This window comes from Diabrotica undecimpunctata, chromosome 8, assembly GCF_040954645.1.
Source record: "Diabrotica undecimpunctata isolate CICGRU chromosome 8, icDiaUnde3, whole genome shotgun sequence".
In the NCBI taxonomy this organism is placed as follows: Eukaryota; Metazoa; Arthropoda; class Insecta; order Coleoptera; family Chrysomelidae; genus Diabrotica; species Diabrotica undecimpunctata.
In genome coordinates this window covers 130,539,981-130,562,871 of record NC_092810.1, presented here as the reverse complement: position 1 = coordinate 130,562,871, position 22,891 = coordinate 130,539,981, and the positions used below count along the sequence as shown (strand labels likewise).

General features: G+C 34.7%; 5 non-coding genes across 5 annotated transcripts; 2 read left to right on the top strand and 3 right to left on the bottom strand.

The window, feature by feature from the left end:
- The first annotated feature begins 10,961 nt into the window (after nt 1–10,961).
- TRNAP-AGG (transfer RNA proline (anticodon AGG)) lies at nt 10,962–11,033 on the top strand. Its single transcript has one exon. It is a non-coding gene; the product is annotated as a tRNA-Pro (tRNA).
- Nucleotides 11,034–14,655: 3,622 nt separating this feature from the next.
- On the bottom strand, nt 14,656–14,727 carry TRNAP-AGG (transfer RNA proline (anticodon AGG)). Its single transcript has one exon. It is a non-coding gene; the product is annotated as a tRNA-Pro (tRNA).
- A 1,614-nt stretch (nt 14,728–16,341) lies between these two features.
- On the bottom strand, nt 16,342–16,413 carry TRNAP-AGG (transfer RNA proline (anticodon AGG)). Its single transcript has one exon. It is a non-coding gene; the product is annotated as a tRNA-Pro (tRNA).
- Nucleotides 16,414–17,961: 1,548 nt separating this feature from the next.
- On the bottom strand, nt 17,962–18,033 carry TRNAP-AGG (transfer RNA proline (anticodon AGG)). The gene has a single exon. It is a non-coding gene; the product is annotated as a tRNA-Pro (tRNA).
- Nucleotides 18,034–21,686: 3,653 nt separating this feature from the next.
- Nucleotides 21,687–21,758, top strand: TRNAP-AGG (transfer RNA proline (anticodon AGG)). The gene has a single exon. It is a non-coding gene; the product is annotated as a tRNA-Pro (tRNA).
- Nucleotides 21,759–22,891: the final 1,133 nt, after the last annotated feature.

The window sequence follows — 22,891 nt, the reverse complement described above, 5'->3', positions numbered from 1 at the left end:
GCAATATGACTTTGCTGGTTTCTTGGAAAAAGTTCTCTGTGATTAATGTTTTTGTGCAGTTATCTACATTGGGTATGTTACATTTGGATTGTACATAGTTGGAACAAACTATGTTATCGCCTTGTCCTATACAAGTGTTGAACCATTTATTATTTGTATAGTAGCTTGCAGGTGGTAGAATCATAACATGATCTTTGTTTGGAATGGGATAGATTTTATAGGTAGTATAAGGAATTTCATGGAGTATAGGGATTTTAATTATTATGAGCATTGTATTTGAAGTTACACAAACTAAAGTTTTTGTTGACTCTATAAGTTCATAAGGGTGTTCATTACTATTGGGAATTGAATTTCTGGGATAAATTTTGAGAAGGTTCTCTTTAAGGTCTATTATTTCCTTTAAAGTGAATAATTCTATATTAGAGATATTAAGTTCAGATAAAGTAATGGTTCTTATAAGTTTCATTAGAAATTCGTTTATATTTTGGAGATTTATTATCTCATTGTGTAGAATGATATAGCTGTCAAAATCAGCTGATAATTTGTTGAGTGCAGATATGAGAATTGAATTATCAGAATTCAGTTTTTCTAAAAGTTTATCGAATCTCGTGTTAAAAGAGTTTCCATAAGATATTTGGTTATTAAATTTTTTTATGATTTCGTTTTGTTTATTTTCTAAAGAGATTATGTGTGATTTTAACAAGTCTAAGTCAGAGTCGTCTGGATTTCCAGTCACGTATTTGATGGCTGTACCTAGAAAATTAAAAAGTCCGCGTTTCTGTTTTCGCGTAATCTTGTGTAGATCGTCTTTTGTTTGTTCTTGTATGTGGGTGTATTGGGAGTACAGTAGCGAGAGAGGTGCATTTTTGAAGTGATCTTTGAAATAGCTTGTCGGACTAGCGTCAATACTGTCGGATAATTTGTCTAGTGGAATGTGAAGAAAATGTCTGTGATAGTGGGAGATTTCTCTTGATTTGCCTATCTCTTCAGCATAGTAACCATTATTCGGAATCTCCTGAATATTGAGTGGATGGACCAGGGCGAGGATTGTCCTGTGAAAAATTTGGGTCTTGAGTAGGTTTATCTACATGTTTTCGTATTCGTTTTACATATTTAAGGTGAGTGCTTGTTAAATTTTGTTTATCTGTTTTACCGATTATTTTTGTTTTGTCTTGCGTTTCTGGATGAATAGTGGAGAAAGGGGCTTGTAATTTGGACTTATGTTTTTTCTTAGAAACATATAGGGATTTTGTAAGGTCTATTTCCGGAATATCTTCGGCATTTTCGTTTTGTCTATCTAAGAGTTGTTGTCTTTTTTGTTTTTGTTTATTATATAGTTCTGCAATAAAGGGTTGGAGTTCTTCTTTATGTCTTTGATTATATGTTTCGTATATCGGAAGATCAAAGTCGAAATGTATTTCTTCTGCATAGGGTCCGTACAGAATTGAGAACGGGGAATAATCTGTGGAACTGTGGATTGATTGGTTGTAAATAAGAATGGCGTGTGTTAGAATGTCATCTAACGAATCATTTGGATTTTGGGCTTGTAAGGTCCTAAGTTTTTCAATAAGAGTTGAATGAAAGCGCTCTACAGGAGAGTTTGAGGAAGAATTGTTTACTGTTGTAAAATGTATTTCGATTTTGTGGATATTTAGGAATTCTTTAATGACTGCGGAATTAAATTCGGTGCCGCTGTCGCATACAATCTTTTTTGGGTAATTGTGGTGCGAAAAGTAGTGTCTTAATTTATTTAGTATGGAAATGGAAGTTTTGTCGGTGAGCTTATAGCATTGACCGTATTTGGAAAAAGAATCTATTATTGTGAGATACAGGTTTTTATTGCAGTGGAATAGATCGATATGTAATATATCAAAAGGTTTTTGACCTAACAACGGTCCTAATTGAGGAAGTTTATAAGGACGTCGCTCGTATTTATTTTTTAGGCAAATTTCGCATTTATTGATAAAATTAGAAATAGTTGTCTGCATTGAGGGCCAATAAAATTTTTGTTTTAAATGTTTGTAGGTTTCAATTATTCCGTTGTGATTTTCTACGTGATATTTCTTTATGCATTCTATTTGTTGGTTTTCTTCTTCTATGTCCTGAAGTAGTATATTGCAAAATATTGCTTTGACTGTGGAATTTATTTTTTCTTTAAAATAGTTACAGATAAAAGGTCTAAATTCGTGAGGGATTGTTATTGCAAATTTTTGATTTGGTCTAAGGATATTTTGGAAGGTATTTGCTATTTCTGTTTTCCAATTATTTGTCAAAGTGACAGTGTAACGGTGTTTGTTAAAAATTCTTTTGTATTTAATTTCAAAATTATTTGACTCTGGTTCAAAAATAATTTGGTTTGAGGATAAATTAATTGGTTCAGGTGAAATCTCTATTCCAGTGATAGGGTTCTCAACTGATGTATGTTGTGTGTTAGTACTGTTTTGTAAGTTGTCAAAATCGGCAAGGAAATCGTCTATGTCGAAATTGTCGGGTGGTTCAGCACATTCTGAATTCGGGGGTTCAGCACATTCTGAACTCGAGCTTAGGGCATTTATTTGGACTCGGCTAAGAGCATCAGCAACTTGATTCTCTTTGCCTTTTTTATATTTAACTTCAAAATCATATTCTTCTAGTTTAAGTCTCCATCGGGCTAATCTAGAAGTGGGGTCTTTAATTTTGTAGATCCATACGAGAGGATTGTGATCTGTTTCTACAGTGAATTTTTGGTTGTATAAATACATACGGAAGTGTTTACAAGAATCTAGTATGGCTAAAAGTTCTTTTTCAATAGTGGAGTAGTTTCGTTCTGCGGAATTTAGAGTTCGAGAATAGTAGGCAATAGGGTGATTATTTTGAGATAATACTGATCCTATAGCTATATTAGAGGCGTCTGTAGTCAGTACAAAAGGCTTTTCGAAGTCTGGATATTGTAAGATTGGAGAATTAGTTAACAATTGTTTGCATTTTGCAAAACATTCTAAATAATTTGGATTTGTGGGGTCGATAGTTGCTCCTTTTCGAGTACATCTCGAAAATGGGGACGTTATTTTTGCAAAGTTGGGTATGAATCTTCGGTAGTAACCGATTAAACCAAGAAATGATTTAATTTCTTTTACTGTTTTTGGTAGAGGATATTTTTGTATAGCTTCGATTTTTGCTGGGTTAGGTTTGATTCCTTCGGTTGTCACTACGTGACCTAAGAAAGAAACTTCTTTCGTGAGAAACTCAGATTTGTCTAACTGAATTTTTAAATTATTTTTTCTGAAAGTGTCAAAGATAGTCGCAATATGAACTAAGTGTTCTTGCAGTGACTTGGAAAAAATAATGACATCATCCATGTAGACGAAGCAAAACTTATGAATAAAGGGCCTAAGAATATTGTCCATTAACCTTTCGAATGTTGCTGGGCTATTCTTTAAACCAAAGGGCATACGTAAAAATTCAAAGTGACCATGCGGAACTGAAAAGGCTGTTTTCCGAATAGAATCCGGATGAACTTCAATCTGATGGTAACCTTGAGCTAAATCTAATGTTGTGAAATAACTGGCTTTTCCTAAGTTATCCAGTATTTCATCTATCTGAGGAAGTGGGTAGCGATCACTTTCAGTATGATCATTGAGCTTCCTATAATCAATTACTAATCTAAATTTTTTCTGACCTGAGGCATCAGCTTTTTTTGGTACTATCCAAACTGGAGCTGAGTACGGTGAAATTGACGGTCGAATTATCTTATTATCTAATAAATTATTTATTTGTTTTTTTATTTCTTCCTGCATTGCTTTGGGATGCCGAAATCCCTTTACATAAATTGGATTTTCATCCTTAGTTTTAATTTCGTGTCTAACAGCTGACGTGAAAGTTAAATTTTTATTTTCGTCGTAAAATACGTCTTTAAATTTTTTGCAAAGACTTATAATTTTATATTTTTCTTCGTTATTCAAGTGCGAAGTACGTATTTTGTTTTCGTTAAAATGCGTCGTTGGAATTTTTACTATATTATAATTACAGAAGTTCTCAACTTCAATTCTCTTATTAAATTTCATAGGCATAGGTAAGTCGAAAGTGTCTAGAAAGCCGTTTTTTGCAACGTGAATAGAATTGGGAATTTTGATACCTTGAAAGTGTCTTTCACGCAATAAAACTTCGCCATTATGAACGCTTACTGGAATTTTTTGGTATAAAGTTTCAAATGGAATGCTAACGTGAGGATTCTCGAAGGTTAAAGTATGAGTTGCGTAGCTAATTGTGGCGTGGAATCTTTTCAGATCGTAAGTTCCAAGGAGGAGGTCAAAGTGTTGGCTAAAATCAGCAATTTTTACGTCGAATGTTTGTGGAATTCCATATTCTAGGAATAGTGGCGTCTTAATATTTAAGTCGTGCTTGGAAGTAATTTTCATTGACGTTAGCGAAAAAGGTTTTCGATAAATATGATTTTTATCAAATAGTTTGAGAGCTCGCGGATTTAAAATTGAATGGGAACCGCCGGTATCGATTAAAACGCGTAGATGTGTTTTGGGTGTAACGAAACAAGGTAACCCAGGGGAACTTTCGATATTATATAGGTTTATACAGGGGGTGGATGATCGTCTAACGGGATGGCTTGAAAATCCTGATGATTTTCATCATGCAAATCGGGCTCTTGTTCGGATTCGTAATTTTCGAAATCGTTTTCGAAATATTGGGTATCATTTGAGTCTATGTGAAAATTGTGGCTTCTATTAGTTGTAATTGTCATGGGCTGATGGTTTCTGGTTGTGGTAGTTTGAACACCGCTCATTGGAGTAGCAAAATTTGGTTGGGGTCGAGGAGCTTTATATTTATTTAGTCTTTGTTGGTTGTTTTTCGGAACATTGTTTCGTTGGAAGGATTGATTTTGTTCGTGAGAACTGAAATTTTGTCTCTGAGGAAAATTATAGTTCTGTTGTGGAGTAAAGTTAAAATTGGGCTCTGTGTTGTGAGTTGAAGGTCTCACATAATTCGAATGCGTGGGTTGGAAGTTTGAGTATGTGGGTTGGAAGTTTGAGTGTGTGGGTTGGAAGTTTGTGGATCTTTGATTATTCGAAGATTGATAGGGTTTATTTTTGAGTGGGGCCTTTTTGTTTTGTTGGCTCTTAAGGAAGTTCATGTATTGTTGTTGATTTTTGTGGTTATCGTAGGCAATACACTTTTGAAGGGCTTCTTCTAGGGAATTTAATTCAAAATGCGATAAGTATTCGCAATAAGGCTCGTTGATTCCGGTACAGAAAGTTTTGAGGGCAATGTTTTTGAAGTATGGAGTTTTAAAAGTGACTGTCGCGGGATTATCGTTTAAAGTGATGTGTTGGAGTAAATCGTTCAGATTTGTAGTTATTCTCTGATGATAATTGTCGTAGGATTCACTATGTTTTTGGACGGTAGTGGATAGTTGTGTTACTAATATGTCTTCGGAACGTCTGTCTCCGTATTTAGTTAATAATGCTGGACGAATTTCTGTCCAATTGGTTTTATTAGAATAGTTTAAGAAATTTCTAGGTTCTCCTTTAATTCGAGATACGATATGGGAATTTAAGATAAATTCTTGGGACGGATTTAAATCTTGGGTGCCTAAGAAAACTATTAAATTATCTACTGCTTTGATGAAGGTGGAGAGGTTGTCTCCAGAAGAGAATTCGGGCAGAGTTGAGCAAAGGCTAGCAATATCGCTATTGGTCATCGGCATTTTGGAACGTAATTTAGATGCAGGCTTAGATTTAGAGGTTTGTAGATTTCTTTTTATTTTTAAATTTAAATTGTCGAATAGTAAACTTAAATTTTCGATACTATTTTGGGAAATATCATTCAATGTACTCATAAAATATATGCAAAAATATAAATGCAAGTATATATAAAAATTCGTTGAAGTAAAATGTTATAAATAATATAAATTCAATAAACAATAAATAATAAATTCAATGTAAATGTTTAAGAATTCAATTAAAATAATAAATGCTCATAAACAATGGTAAAGAAAGGAAAAACTTACGCAAGGATGATCGTGTTTGATTTCCAATACATTTTTCTCTTTTACCAGGTTCTTCAGGATTTCATTAAACTAATGTAGACCAGGAAACGACTATGTTTCTGTATGAAATATCCTGTTCGCAGCGCCAGAAATGTTTCTTCAACGTCGATATTCCCAAAAAAAAATCTTTATTTCGAAAATAAGTTACAATTTTTGAGAAATTCTACAAACTACTACATTTAATGATTTAAAGTTGACTATTGAAACATAATAATTACAATAATAATAAAAATATTGATTTCTTCCTATTTATAACGTCGGATATCGGAATCTGCTGATTCTTAATAGTAAGGGAGCTTATGGCTACATTTCTATATATATATATATATATATATATATATATATATATATATATATATTATATGATTTAAATGGCCAAATATATGGACTAGGAGGACAAATTCGTTAAACTTCCCGTCCTCGAATCGGTATTAATAAAGTGTTATTTCGGCCTATCCCAGCCTCATCAGACACTTGGGCTGATACAAATTCAAACTCGCAAAGTCCAACGAATGTCTCCCATAATTTCACCACAGCAGTGGTTAGCATGCAGAGGCGCCACCTGCTTTGGCGGCCATGAAAGAAAACGATATAATAATATCGTTTTCTGTCCTCTGGGCTATGCGAAATGTATAAAAGAATAAATCTTCTTTATTTGGCTATTTAAATCAACAAAGCGATAGCAGCTTTTGCTAGAAGATTTATTCTTTTACACATTTCGCATAGTCCAGAGGACAGAAAACGATATTATTATATCGTTTTCGTTCATGGCTGCCAAAGCAGGTGGCGCCTCTGCATGCTAACCACTGCTGTGGTGAAATTATGGGAGACATTCGTTGGACTTTCCGAGTTTGCACTTGTATCAGCCCAAGTGTCTGATGAGGCTGGGATAGGCCGAAATGAGTCATAACACTTTATTGATACCGATTATAGCACGGGAAGTTTAACTTTAAGTTTAAGATTTCCTTATATTTCCTTTAAGTAAAGATAAAATAAAAAAAAATTATAGTTTCAGTAATATGTGGGTTAAAATCATAGTTATTTTGTAAACCTATTTTACAATATTTAATATAAATTTTTTAATCGTTGAATGATTTAGTTTGATCAAAATTTGCTTTTAGAATTCATGTAATAACGTCTTCTTCTACTGGTTCCTATCCGTTTCGGATGTTGGAAATCATATTGGCAATCATGACCTTGCTCGCTGCGGCTCGAAACAGCTCCGTTGAGGTTTTCTTAAACCATGTTCTTAAATTCCGCAGCCATGATATTCTCCTTCTACCGGGTCCTCGCTTACCTTTGACTTTACCTTGCAATATAGACTGCAGCAGGGAGTAACGGTGCTGATTTCTCATAACGTGTCCCAGATATTGCAATTTTATGCGTTTGATCGTAAACACAATCTCTGGTTCCTTCTTCATTTTTTCTAGAACCTCCTTGTTCGTGATCCTTGCTGTCCATGGTATTCTCAGCATTCTTCTATAAAGCCACATCTCAAATGCTTCACGTTTTTTAATAGTGGTGTCTGTAAGCGTCCATGCCTCCGCCCCGTACAACAACACAGAGAAAACATAGCATCTCAAATGTCTCATTTTTGTATCTAGGGATATGTTGTGACTTTTAAAGATGGCGCTCATTTTGTTAAAGACCGTTCTTGCCTTTCCTATGCGGCACTTTATTTCCTGTACATTGCTCCACTGTTCGTTTATAATAGTTTCCAGGTAGCAATACTGTTTTACTCGCTCTATCTGCGTCCCATTAATGTAAAGATGAGCCTCATTTATATTCTCCTTGCTGATAATCATTTGTTTCGTTTTGTGGGTATTAATGTTTAGTCCGTACTGTTGACTGTACTCTTCTGTCCATTAGCCTCTGAAGTCCCTCTAAACTATCTGCTATCACCATGGTGTCATCGGCATATCTAACATTGTTTACTCTTTCACCATTTAGAAGGATGCCTTCGTCTATTCCGTAAAGAGCCTCGTTAAAAATTTTCTCTGAGTATATATTAAATATCAACGGCGATAGGATACATCCCTGTCTAACACCGCGTAGTGTTTTTATGTGATCTGTTTCTTCTCCGTTAATTTTCATGTATGCGGTCTGATTCCAGTATAGTTCTGAAATTATTCTGAGGTCTTTATCATCCAGGTCTGCTTCTTTTAAAATGTTTATCATCTTTTGATGTTGAACTCTGTCAAATGCCTTTTCATAGTCGATCAAGCACGCGTATACGTCGCAGTTAACGTCCCTGCATCTTTAAATCAGTACCTGTACTCCGAAAAGTGCCTCTCTGGTACCCACTACGTTAATGAAGCCGAACTGTCTGTCCGATATTTGTTCCTCGCACTTCTTATAAATTCTTCCATGGATGACTCTAAGAAACAGTTTCAACATGTGGCTCATTAGGCTGATTGTTCGATATTCTTCGCACTTTTTAGCCCCCTGTTTTTTAGGTATCGCTATGAATTCTGATTCTAGCCATTTATCAGGGATGATTCCTGTATTGTATATTTTATTGAAGACAGCTGTGATCCAATTTATTCCTTCTTCCTCCAAGAGTTTTAAAAATTCAGCTTCGATATTATCAGGCCCTACAGCTTTCCTGCTTTGCATCCGTTTTATTGCTTCTTCTACCTCGGATTTAAGTATGTCCGGGCCCGTCATCCTCTCTGAAAATGGATGCCTATAATCCGTTCTTTGATCTTGAAAAAGTGTCTCCAAATATATTCTCCATTTGTCTTTCATCTCTTGGGTGTCAATGATTAATTTTCCATTGGTGTCTATGAGTTTCATTTGTGTTCTCTTTTTAAAAGTACCCGTTATTTCTTTTACCTTTTTGTGTACATTAAAATTGTCATGCTTGGCTTATAGTCTTTCTATTTCTTTACATTTCTCTACAGCTTCTTTTTCTTTAGCTTCTCTTATTTTTCTTCTGATGTAAGCCTACATTTTTTTATATTCGTCTTTATTTCCTTTAATTAACCTTCTGCGTTCCATTAAGTGAAGGATTTCTGGAGTCATCCAAGATTTCTTCTTTGTTTCTTTGTTTGGTTTTAGCAGATCTTGTTTAGTTTTCTTAATTATTTCTTCGAATTGAATGATTTCTCGTTGGATGTTATTTTCTTCTTTTAGTTGTTTAACTTGGTTGTTAATATATTCCGCCACTTGCTTTTTAACTTCCGGATGTTGCAGGGCTGTCATGTCGTAGTTAGGTCTAAACTTTTTCTTTGTTGTCTTCAGTCTCACATCCATGACTCCCACTAAAGGTATGTGGTCAGATTCAATGTCCGCTCCTGGATATGTTTTGACAGATTTAAAACTGTTCCTGAATCTTCTATTTACCAATATATAATCTATCTGGTTTCTAATTACGTTATGGGGTTTGTCTGCTGGTGCCTTCCATGTATACAATCTCCTCGGTGGTAGTTTATAAAATGTGTTTAAAACCACTAGCTTGTTATCTTCTGCGAATATTTCTAGTCTGTCACCTCGTTCCGTTCGGCCCCAAGTTTTGCATTGAAATCCCCCATTATGATGCTGACTTCGTGTTTAGGTATTCGTTCTAATATATCCTCTATGCTTTGGTAGAGAGTCTCTACTTCCTCGTCGTCTTTATCTGCAGTGGGAGCGTATATTTGTATTATGTTTACATTCACTGGATTGGCTCTTATTTGCAGTAGTATTACTCTGTTGGACACTGGGACAAAATTTAAAATACATCTACTAATTTTTCTCGTTATTATCACACCAACTCCATACTCTAGTTTTCCATCTAGTGACCCTGAGTAAAATATTCTGTGATCTTTTTTGTCAATGCTTCCTGTTCCGGGCCATCTCATCTCGCTTATTCCCATTATGTCAATGGTCATTCTTTCCATTTCCTGAATGGCATTGTCTATTTTTCCACTCCTTGCCATAGTTTTCACATTACATGTGCAAATTTTTAAATATTGTGATATTGTGGTTTTGCTGCTTTTTCTTTTTCATAGGTACTCATAACTGTCCCCCACCACCCCCCCCCCCCAGAGATCCGATTGGGGAACTTACTCCGAAATCGTATTTGGTTGTGAGCATTACCATATATGATTTTATACTAGGACTATTCAATGGAATTTTTAATGTAGTGGTTGTTCTCGGCCTTCTACATCCTTATGCCGTTGACCTCTACTGAGGTTCCTTCGCCTTTAGGGCCAGTTTCCCAACCCTCGGACAAAAGAGTGCCATGTCACTTACCAGCTCATCCGCCCGAAGCCGTTAGACAGTAAGTGGGGGATTGCTTATACATTGTAATAACGTTGTAGACAAAAACTTTCTGGGATAAACAATTTCAATTTTTTAATGCAATTGCTTTTGCATTTGCTTAACTGCTTGCAACTGTTAAGTGAAACTTCTTGAAATTTTTATTGCTTACCTATAGTTGAAGTTGAAGTTTTTTGTGCATTTTTAGAAAAGTTAATAATAATTTTTAAAAAATCTCTTTTAAAGCTAGTTAACAATAATTAAGCATCAAATTAACAAACATGTCTTTGTTAACTCTAATTTTAAAGGATTTTATATGTTTTTTTAGTGAAATTGTGTTACTAGCGATCTTAAATTGTTTATATGTAAAAAAGGACGTTTAATTTTTTCTATATTTTTATCACATATTGTTAGCACCACATTTATCAATAATTAAAAAAATTTTAGAACGATAAATTTAATTTGAACTAAATTTTTAAAACCATTTCTTTATAAAAACCGACCGTGTCACAATATTTCTGAGTGTAAATATTTAAATACAAAAAATAAGTTAAATAAAATATTATATTCACTTCCGAATATGTTATTTACTTGAATACCTGTAAATATATTCCGATTTCCAATCAAGGTCAACTCGCCTTGCCGCGAATCTCAGTCATCTATTATAGTTCATTCTCATGGCTCGTTGGTCTAGGGGTATGATTTCCGCTTAGGGTGCGGGAGGTCCCGGGTTCAAATCCCGGACGAGCCCAAATTTTTTAAAGCTATATTATATTACAAATTTTAATAGTATCACTATTAAAAAAATTAAATAGCATTAATTAGAAACAGTTGCAATCTATCAAAATACAGTACTGTATGATACAATATGATACAGTATTAAAAGTGAAAGTTGAAATTTTTAAGTCTTTAAGTATAGACAAAAAAGAAATCCTTTAAGCCCAATACACCTTCTACGCCTAGAAATTTAGAAAAACTATTATCACAATTTGTTTTCTAAAAATCGACTATTTCTTTTAGACTAAAAAAATGACAAATTTAACTTAAATATAACTTTTATAGAAGACCATTTAATACTTTTAAATTCAAGTATGTCAGCTGGTTCCATACTCCTTCAGGTACTGCAGTTACATTTTTAATTTATTGTAATTCTCCATAGAAAAAAGTTTCAAGCAAATTTTGACTGCCTTGCAAAGTAAGTCAACTAGCTCCGAGTTCTATAGTTGACTAATAGCCTGGGGTTAGTTGACTCAATATTTTCTTAGTAATATCGTAAGAGTAATAATCAAAACACAATCCAAAAACAAATGTAGATTTAATTTTTCACTTTTCTTTGACCGTTTACATTAATAAAATCTAACAATTATAAACGAAACTCACAAATCATCATCTGAATTACAATTGAGACACATGAAAAAAGTTATATTACTTTTGTTTGTGCATTTGATGTGAGCCCACTTACTGAAATTAGTGCATTGTACCCAGTCATCACCTCTAGCGCTATTTCGATAGGATTCTTCACATACAAAGCACTCAGTTTCACCCTTAGATTCCGAGGATGTAGGGTCATGATAAGCTGCAGACGTAGATGGAATCGGGCTTTCTTCCCGGAAAAGAAATTTTCGACCTTCTCTTATTTTCGTGTTCTTGATGTCTTTCTTTTGGTTGCACGTTTTTCTTTTATGTGGGCCTTTCTTTTCTTTCACATTTTGTCTTTCTTCCTCGAGAGCATCTTTTATCGGAGTATCGGTTAAAATAGCATTTTGTCTCTTCTTTCGTGACTTTCTTGGATTTTGTCTAAGACCTGCTTTTGGAAACGGCACTACTTCTTCAGAGGAAAGCAATATCGAACTTGGAGGTTCTATTATTGTCGTTGCGACTGTGTTTGCAGACAAATTGTCGTTGACTTTTGCGAATTGTTCTAGAATTTTCGGAGGATCGTTCATGATTTTAGTTTGCTCCTCTGTTGAAATATTTTTGTTGTTTTCGGAAGCATTTCCTCCTTCATATATTGGTGTAGGCCTGTCTGTTAGATATGATGGCAAAAAGTCACTCTCTGTGAAGATACCCTCATTCAGTGGACATATCCCTGTTTTACTGAACCTAGCCATTATATTGGTCGGCGTAACAGCTAGAGGCAGACTTAATTTTACAATGCCAGGAACATCGTATATCGAAAGTGTCTTACGTGGATTTTTCACCATCCAGTTATCCATAGCTGAATTGCAGTATTTTTTAGGGGTCCATAAACACTCCTATCTAGAGGCTGCAATTTATGGGAGCAGTGCGGAGAGAAAGATACAACTGTTACTCCGTTTTCGTTACAAATATCTAACGCCTCGATAGAAAGGTGGGATTCATGGTTGTCGAGCAGCAAAAGTATGGGGCGCTCCTTATAACATATTGTGTGAAACACAAAATGCTTGACAAATTTCACAAAATGTTGTTATTTCATCCATCCTGATGGATTTGTATCTCTTAGGCTTCCGACACGTGGAATAAAGAACGGAGAAACAGTATTGCCACTTACTGAAACTGCAACAGTGAGGGTTACAAGGGTTCTGTTTGAAGCCACGTCGTGCCATTATTCTGTCAGGCTTCTGAACAGTTGTGATACCTTGCAAATTTAGACGCTTATTTACCGTTTTCAAATTGTTGAAAAACATGTCTACATTTGATTTGTTGAATGAAGTGGCTCTTGACAAACTGGTGGCTTGTGGTGTTCTCACGGATATTGTTCCATTTCTCTTATTATAAGACGTATACTAATCTGGAGCTGCTATTTTATTGTTTGTCCAGCTATCTGCAACTCTTAGATGGTTTGCACTGGCATACCGGAAGGCAAATTTTCTAAGCTCCTTTGGGGTTAAACTGTAATAAATAGACGAAGCTTGTTTCAAGTAATTGGCTAGAAGTGTCTCTTGTTCCTCAGAAAAAATATTACGCCCATTGAAATAACCTACACGTTCTTGCTTTACATTCCCACCATCTGATCTGGCTTTAACTACATAGCGCTGAAGTGTTTTTTGTGGTATTGAGAAGTCTTTTGCGACACTATTAACACTTCTGCCATCATTTAAAACTGTTATAACTGCCCGTTGAATGATATCGGGTGCTGTCTTGCTCTTATCACGTTTTCCCTTGTAAGTTCTCATAGTTCTACTGTAACAAAAATAACAACGATTAACGCTTCAGATATATTTGTATTATGAGAAACATATTCAAAATAACAGTTGCTAATAGTTTCCAAATGCCTCGATATCACTATCAACTTATTAATCCATTGTGAAATGCCAACTTAGTTCACACATTCTGAAATTTGAGTACATAACGGGGTTTGTTGACTAAGTCAACAGACCCCGGCACAACTTAGTCTTACTTCTTAAAAATATTCGGTGAAATTTGTGACGGACGATTTTATAGATAATAATAGAAAAATGTTGAGAAGAACACAAAACACAAGCGACCATAACAGCGATATTCTAACATAAAGCGCAAGAGTGGGCAGTTCAGGTATCGTGTCCAACGGCGACATCTGTAATACATTAGAGGAAGGAGAGGCAATTAGTCAACTTAATCCTTTAGTCAACTAGCCTCGGTCTCCCCTACTATAACAATGACAGAAAAAAATTTTACGAAAAATTTGTTAAAATATAGTTGTATAGATATCACAAAATTTTTAATAATAAAGTGAATAGCTCGACCATAAGAATCTTATTCTCGATTTTTGAATTAACAAATATTTGAACATGTTAATTGATGTTTCCAGTAGACTTTAAAATCTTTTGTAACTTAGTAGATACTTATATAACTTATTATAATCACTACAGCTGTTTCGGTAGAGTGCTTTTCTTAAGTGATCTATTTTTGGAATGCGTTTACACTTTATAGTCATTAACTGAATAAGTTAAAGAGGGGAGAACTGTTTGTCTCAAGTTGGTCATTCAGAATTATGTCTGTATTTTTAAATTTGTTAATTTCCATACATTCTAATAAAGATAGTTTAAGGCCTATATTTTGAATGTGAAGAATTTGAAATTTATTATTAAAAGAATAATTATAGTCTAGTAGGTGAAGTGCGTACGTAGAATGTAGAATCTGTTTTTCTTTTATTGAAAGCCCCTTTGTGTTCTGTTATACGTTTGTTACAAGCTCTACCAGTTTGACCAATGTAAGTTTTTGAGTAGTCACCAGATTTAAGTTTGTAAACACCACTGTGTTTAGTGCTGTTTCTTTTGGTATGGTTGTTCTTAATATATTTGCCTAAGTTGTTTATCCTGAAAGCTGGTGTTATTAACTTCATTTTTATGTGTTTGGCTATTTTTGTTTATATCACTTATTTTATAGAATAATTTATTTTTTAAAAAAAGGCTGGGCTCGTCCGGGATTTGAACCCGGGACCTCCCGCACCCTAAGCGGAAATCATACCCCTAGACCAACGAGCCGTGTAATAACAGATTGATGGAAAGTGACGGTATGATTTGTTGACCTTGGCAAAATCGAAGTGATTTAACTGAAGTATGTGATAATTAGATAAGGTATTTTAAATGATTATTTTAAATAAGAAAATATCGATCAGGGTTGGTATATCAGTGCGTTAAAGTTTAAGCGGTGAATTGTATTCGTAACTCCCTATCTGATATATACGTTATGACACACGTCCGTCCGTCTCTTTTGTCGTCTAAAGCAGTAAATCCGAAAAACTTAGCTCAAAAACTCTACATCCGATTTTAACCAAACTAGCCTATGTCAGTTTGTGTTTACTGATCATATTCGGCCTATTTTCTGGTTATTTCAGCATTTTTTTTACTTGACCTGGAACGAAACTAGTTCGGATGTGGAGATACTGTGTGCACTAGCAGATTTTATACTATAGCTCAGAACGCTCAGTTAATCACACCCTAGACAGATTAAGAAAGAGGTTGAGACTCCTGGCAGCGCTGTCTGGTAAAATGGGCAAGACGTCAACTAAAACAATATTGCACACCTATAAAACAACACCAACGCACACCAAATTAACACCATCATGGCCACTGAAAGGAAAATTCTTAGACTCTACACGAGGAAGTGCAGAGACTACCCGTCAGCACTCATACATCAAGTAGTCAATGTAACACCAATTAAGGACAGAATCCTACCCCTCAGCAGGAGGTATGTCCTTCGCACTATTTCAGGCTCAAACAACGGAGCCAAATAAATACTAAAGACACCACGCAATCACCGAGGGCAAATACCAGGGTTCCTAAAAGAAAAGTTTCATTCCCTCCAGCAAAACTTCTACACGACACTGGAAATGAACTTCCTGATGAGTATTTTGATATATTAGAATCAATCCCCATAAAATATCGCAGCTAACAACTGCAAGCTAAAAACGCTGATTAAAAGCTGTTCTTAGTATTTCTGGTAACACCTTTAAGTACCTCCCTTTGACTTGTTTTGCTTTCTCCGCCATTAATTTCTCTTCTTCTAAATCAATCAACTCCATATCACACACGCCACCTTCTGAACCCCAGCTTTTTAGCGCTTCACCTCTACAACTTCACACGCATTCATCTTCAAGTTTACCACACTCCCTCGCTCCGCAAAAAAAAAGGAGTACCCCTTCCTTGAAGGGGCAATAGTCTAAACAAGGTTAAAACATTGGACCGATCAGAAGCGATTTGAGACGTTGACAAGTTTTTATAAAAACTTAATTTTTAATAATTTTTAATAATAGTAATTTGGAATCTCGTAATTGTTCGTTTAATTTACAACCCTCTAACGTAAGCCACAAACTAATTTTGCGCCCCTTTTGTGGTTGGCGCTTAGCTCACGTCTGATGCTATGCTGGGCATAAAGGTCTAATAAAAGTTTCTTATAGAGGAGCGTAATATGCAATAAAAAAGTTAGAACTGTTTACTGGAAGATCAAATAATTTTTAATTGACAAATTAATATTTAAACTGGTTAACAACTTACAAATACCATTACCAAGCTTTGAAATTGTTATTTCTTTACTTAATAATTCGATCGTCAAATAGTTTTAAGTTTACATAGATTTATTTTGTTTTACAAAATGTTGGGCTCGTCCGGGATTTGAACCCGGGACCTCCCGCACCCTAAGCGGAAATCATACCCCTAGACCAACGAGCCATGTAATAATGCATAACAATACATTATTATAAATTAATCGTATGATTTGTTAAATTGTAATTTAACTGCAGTATCTGATAAATAATTAAGGTATTTAAAGAAATATTTTAACTAAACAGCTGAACGTAGCAGCTGAATATATCATAACGTAGGAAATTTTAACGGATATATTGTAAACTCTTAACTTCCTATATAATATATACCCTACCGGCAAGCATCCGTCCGTCCGTCCGTCTCTTTGTAGAATTTGGATCCAGAGTTTTAACCTTGTTTAAGCTTAACGCTTCTTCAAGGAAGGGGTACCCCTTTTTTTGTCGAGTAGTGGCGGCGAAACAAACGTGATGAATAATGTTTGTGTGAGAAGTAGTAAACTACCAAGAAGCTGGGGTTCAGAAGGTGGCGTGTTTGCGATGCGTTAGAAGCGCGCAAGAGGAATCAGGGTGATTGTGCCAAACATGTCGAAGGAGGTATTTTGGGGTTACCAGCCATACAATGGAACGGCTCTTGATCAGCGTTTTTGGCGTGTAGTAGTTAGCTGCGATATTTGATGGGGGTTAATTCTAGAATTTCAAAATACTCATCAGGGAGTTCATGTCCAGTGTTGTGACGAAGTTTAGCTGGAGGGAATGGAACTTTTCTTTGAGCAAGCCTGGTGAGTATTTGCCCTCGGCGATTGAAAGGTGTCTTTAATATTCACTTTGCTCGGTTGTTCGAGCCTACAATGATTTTAAGGACATACCTCCTGCTGAGTATAGGATTCTCTTTGTAGACAAGCTCTCTATATAATACTTCGGTCAAAATTCATCCGTGGGAGTGTTAAAAAGTATTGCTCGCGACCGAAAAATAACATGAATCCCATGACAACATAACTCACACTGGAAAAATATACCCAGCCACATACATCGCAAAATAAACATTAGACGGACAAATGCTGAGAACACTGAAGTACTGTGGAAAACAAGCAAAAATCAGCTCAGAGTCATAAGAGCCTTCCTGACTGCATATGCGCCAGTTAAAGGCACCTACGTACAATCGGACTGTTATATTGGAAGTTAAGCTGCAGACAATGTAGCAGAAAACCTGAATGAGTCAACTATATTTTCCATAACAGCAAGTCATTAGATCGCAGGTGGCTACCAATTTTTGAAGAATAGGTACTAAGTAACCCCAAAAGCATATGGCACATATCCGTCAGACTTGTACAAGCTGGTACAGGGTTCCAGAATCCTGGAATGGGATTTCTAATACGTCCAGTTTATAACAGACAGCTTCCATGAAAAAAAAACTAAATCAATGACAAAAAAATGTGTAAAAAACTTGTAAAAATAGAACTTTAACTTGTAAAAATCATTTACCGGAAGTTTAGATAATTTTTAATTATAAAGTGAATAAGCATGGCAAGGAACATAACTAAAGTAACAAATATTTAAACTTGTCAACAAATGGATAATACAATGGATAAATTTTAAAATACCTATTTATTAACTTATTAATTCGACCATCAAATAGTTTAAATTTACATAGAATTATTGTGTTTTACAAAAGCTTGGGCTCGTCCGGGATTTGAACCCGGGACCTCCCGCACCCTAAGCGGAAAGCATACCCCTAGACCAACGAGCCTTGTTTCAAAGTATAACAATACGTTGATATGAAGGAGCTCTATGGTCTGTTAACCTTACTCAAATAGAAATGATTAGGTGAAGTATCTGATAAATAATTAGAGTATTTTAAATAAATATTATAACACCTGTGATCTAAGAATTATTAGCAATCTCAATTAGACAGAATAATCCGATAATATTAACATCAAACGTGGAATCCGACAAAGATGTATACTATCACCTCTGCTGTTCAACTCATAGTGTGACGAAATGTTTTAAGAACTAAGGCTTCAGTTATGAAGACCTCCACTAGTTAATGAGTAGGATCAGAGAAGTATGTAAGAGATATGCACTTTCACTAAGCAATAAGAAAAGAAAGAGTATAATGATATAAGTATAAGAAGAGACAGCAATTTTAACGAATCAGTGTAAACGGTCAATGAACAATAAGAGTCAAAGCATACGCCTAGCTTGGTACGAACGTCAATAAAAATTGTAACCATTCCCTAGAAATCAAGTGTAGGATAGAGGAAGCAACATCTGCATTTTAAAAATGACTAAGCTATTAAAGTGCCATAATTTATTAATACTTATAACATTCAGGTTACTACGATGTTATATCTGTGCTGCACAAGAAACAAATAAATTCTGTATCCAGCGAGGAGTACGGCAAGGAGACACCGTCTCTCCAAAGCTATTCCGGACGCTTTTAGAATATACTTATAAGAAGGCACAATATACTTATAAGAAGGCACATATGGACGAGCATGGTATTAACATAAATGGAGGAAAGCTCAGTCATTTGAGATTTGCAGATTTCATTGTCCTTATAGCTGATCCTATTATGGATGATGCAATAATAATGTTTGAAAAATTATTTCAGGCTTCCTAAGAGGTCAGACTAAAGATTAATAGGAACAAGACGCAAATAATGACTAATCTGGTGCTAAATCGAAATGTTGCTCTTGACGAAAGGGATATTGTGCAGACTACATTGTATAAGTACTTCTTCTTCTTCTTCTTGATTTTATATAGACATGACTTTGTCTGTTTTTCAATATGACTCCAGTAATTTGTCGTTCCATCGTCTTCGTGGTCTTCCTACTGATCGTCTTTCTATTGGGGAACTGTCTATTACCGTCTTCACTACTCTATTTGTTGTCATTTGGCTTATATGATCGTTCCATTCTACTCTTCTATTTCCTACCTAGTTCTTGATGTTCTCCTCCTGCATCTACGTCGTATATCTGTACTTCTAGCTCTGTCACATAGTGTCTTACCATCAATTTTTCTAACTATTTTCATCTCTGCTGTTTCGAACATCCTTTTTGTCCTCTCTGTCAGGTCTTGTTTCTGCCGCGTATGTCATTAGTGGTCTGATTACTACTTTGTAAATTCTGCTTTCGTTTCTTTCCCGTTTCTTTATAAGTACTTAAGACACGAAATTCGGTTGGGCAGAGATAACCAGATATGTGAGCTCCCTCGTCGCATAGGATTAGCCTGGGCAACGTTTTGTAAATTAAACTATGTATTTAAATCGGATCTACCCATATACCTCAAATGGAAAATCTTTGACCAGTGTGTATTACCTGTACTCACTTATGGAGCGGAAACATTAACACTCACAAAAAAGGTAGTGAATAAAATTCGCGTAACTCAGAGGATTTGAGGATTTGGCATTGAGGATCCGCCTACTTCTCTGCTACGTGTTCTCGATCTTACTTTATGGTCTCGAGTCCTGGACTGAGAATAAAATCGATCTAAATCGCCATGAGGCTTTCGAAATGTGATGCTATAGAAGAATTTATTTTAAAAGTTTCAGCAAGACTACTGAGATCATAAAAAGCATCAAGCAGAGAAGGTTTAAGTATTTCGGATATGTAATGAGAGGTTCCAAATATAGGTTGCTACAAAATATCATGCAAGGAAAAATAGCAGGCAAACGCAGTCCAGGACGAAGAAGAACCTCTTGGTTAAAGAACTTGCGACATTGGTATGGTGTTGATACAAGCATGCTATTTAGGATGGCAGTGAATAAAATTAAGATAGCTATGATTGTAACCAACGTTTTGAAAGGACATGGTACACGGAGAAGAAAAAGTAACTCAGAGGGCTATGGAGCGCCAGACGTTGGGTGTCTCTCTGAAGGACCAAATCCCAAATGTACCAAACCAAATTTAAGGACCACGTTACTAATTAAGAAGTTTTATCAAAAATAAAAAAAGAAAAAGCAAAAGCAAATGATCACAATAATAACAGTCAAAATCTAATACTTCGGTCACATAATGAGGAACAGCGAAAGATATGGATTGCTGCAACCAATTTTACAGGATAAAGTAGAAAGAAAACGGGGACCAGAAAGGCGAAAGATTTTCTCGTTAAAAAATCTACGTACGTGGTTTAACACAACATCCACAAATCTTTACAGACCAGCAGTGTGCAAAGTGGAGATTGCCATGATGGCCGCCAACATCCGAAGCAAATAGGAACAAGAAGAACAAAAAATATTTTTTTAAAATCTGAACATAGCAGCTGAGTATATCAAAATGTACGAAAATTTAAGGAATATATTGTAAGGTCTTAACTTCCTATCTTACATACCTTACCGAAAAACACATCCGTCCGTCCGTTCGTTTGTTCGGCCGTCTGAAGCCAAAAATTCTAGCTTAGGCACTTTACATCCGATTTTATCCAAACTTAGTGTCTAAGGTTATAAATATGATGCTGAAACCGTATTTTTTACAACTTTTAAGCCCCGAGGTAAACTAATTTATTAATTCTAGCCTATGTTATGTCCTGTTTATCTTCCATTTTCTGCCTATTTTCTGGTTATTTGAGCAGATTATTCGGAAGTCTTGGAATGAGATCTAAAGTTTATCATATACAATAATTTAAAGTGTCTGTATATACATATTTTAAAAGTCTATTAACAGTTTTATAGAAAGGGGAATAATATAACAGTATTTTTTTTATGAAAACTCCAGTTTTTTTATAGCAAATTTTACGTATCTTCGATAGTATTGTACTTATATTTAAAAAATGATGTTCACCCTAACCATATTTTTTTTGTAAAAATTATTTATTTTAATTGCTTAAACTTTTGGATCCCATTAGTGATGCTTACACACTAAATTTGAAATTAATGACGCTTAATTGCAATTAGGGTAGTAATAGCAAGGGTCGTATTGTTGTTTTTTCTCACGAAAAAAATAGAAGTCGACCTTATTTTTATCAGAACTTCCGTAGTCCATATGCTAGAGAATTCTATAGTCTCATTTAAATCCTTTTTTGAGGACTTAAAACGTACATTATTTTTTTTTTAGTAAGATTGACCGTTGTCCAGTTACTCTATGTGGAGTTTTTAAAATTTTTCTTTAACCCAAAAATGTCTTCTTTAATGAGTTCTAATTGCAATTAATTGTATTAGAGAATCTTTGAGAGAAACGTGTTAATCAGAATAGCATTCCGTAATTCTTTGTGTTTAGGGAAAAAATTGAAATTAAAATCTCTAGTAGGTACTTAAAAGCATTACAGTAATATTAAACGTTATAATTATAATTAATACTTAACATATATATTTATCTATATCCTTAGGTATTTTGTACACTTCATATTTAAGATCTCAAGGCCATACCCAGGCGCAAAAAATTACATTATTATTTATATTTACACGGCTCGTTGGTCTAGGGGTATGATTTCCGCTTAGGGTGCGGGAGGTCCCGGGTTCAAATCCCGGACGAGCCCAATCTTTTTAATTTTTTTTTAAATACCATAATATTTCGAACTATATAGAATATATTTTCTATATAAGTTTAGTTGCGTAGGTTTAATTTAAAACATTTACGCCTACTATATTTTGTTCTGGGAATCGATCGGAATAAATGTAATTGACGGTTCGTCCGGAATTCGTTTTTAAAATACAAATTAATATCGTAATTATAAATATCTCGTTTTCTGTCAGTCGGCGGTAAATAAATTGTCTGGACAGTTTACATTCCTGCGTCGCTGTGATGACAAATATTTTTATGCTACAGTATCATAAACTAATCCTTTACAAATCCTAAACATCCTGTACTAATCGTAAACGTTTCGTAAAATAATCCTGAATATATATATATATATATATATATATATATATATATATATATATATATATATATATATATATATATATATATATTTCGACGCTTTTATTTCTATGCAAAAAGCATTCGTTTCAATCGAGAAAAAAACTATACGGGAGAGCAGCAACGAATAAAGGGGCGGGCAAACTGGGCGACCGCTTCAGGCGCTCAATTTTGAGAGACGCCAGTATAAAAATAAAATGTTTTTTGATATTAATTATTTTTTTAGATTTTGAAATAAAATTAAAATTTACCATTTCTCATAAGATTTTATTGTACCAACAAGCTGAGAGTACTTTGTACCACAATCTGATCAAGAAGATTAGGGAGTAGTTCTATTTTAACCTAAATTGGTACAGATATCATTTTGGGAACGATAGTTTCATTCAGTAATGTTTCTATATGTAACTTATTTACAGTAATATTTGCACTTTACAAAGGTATATTAAGCTCGTACAATGTTCTGCTTTTACGCTAACAAGTTTCACTTTACTAACTCGGAGGGTATTGTTCTCTTGAGTCTGCTTTGTATATCTATATTGTTGAGGAATTGGATGGTCTTGATATTCACATGTTTAATTGACTTTTTATATGCTGGCACATTTGGCAAGTATTTTTAGTTATATTTGCGAACCGTGGAGGATCAACGCTGGTCCTTAGTAGTCTATTCTAAAATTTCTCTATTGTTTCAATGTTGTTTTTACTGGCGCCATCCCCAGATCTGAACACCGTATATCCATAATATTGGTCTTA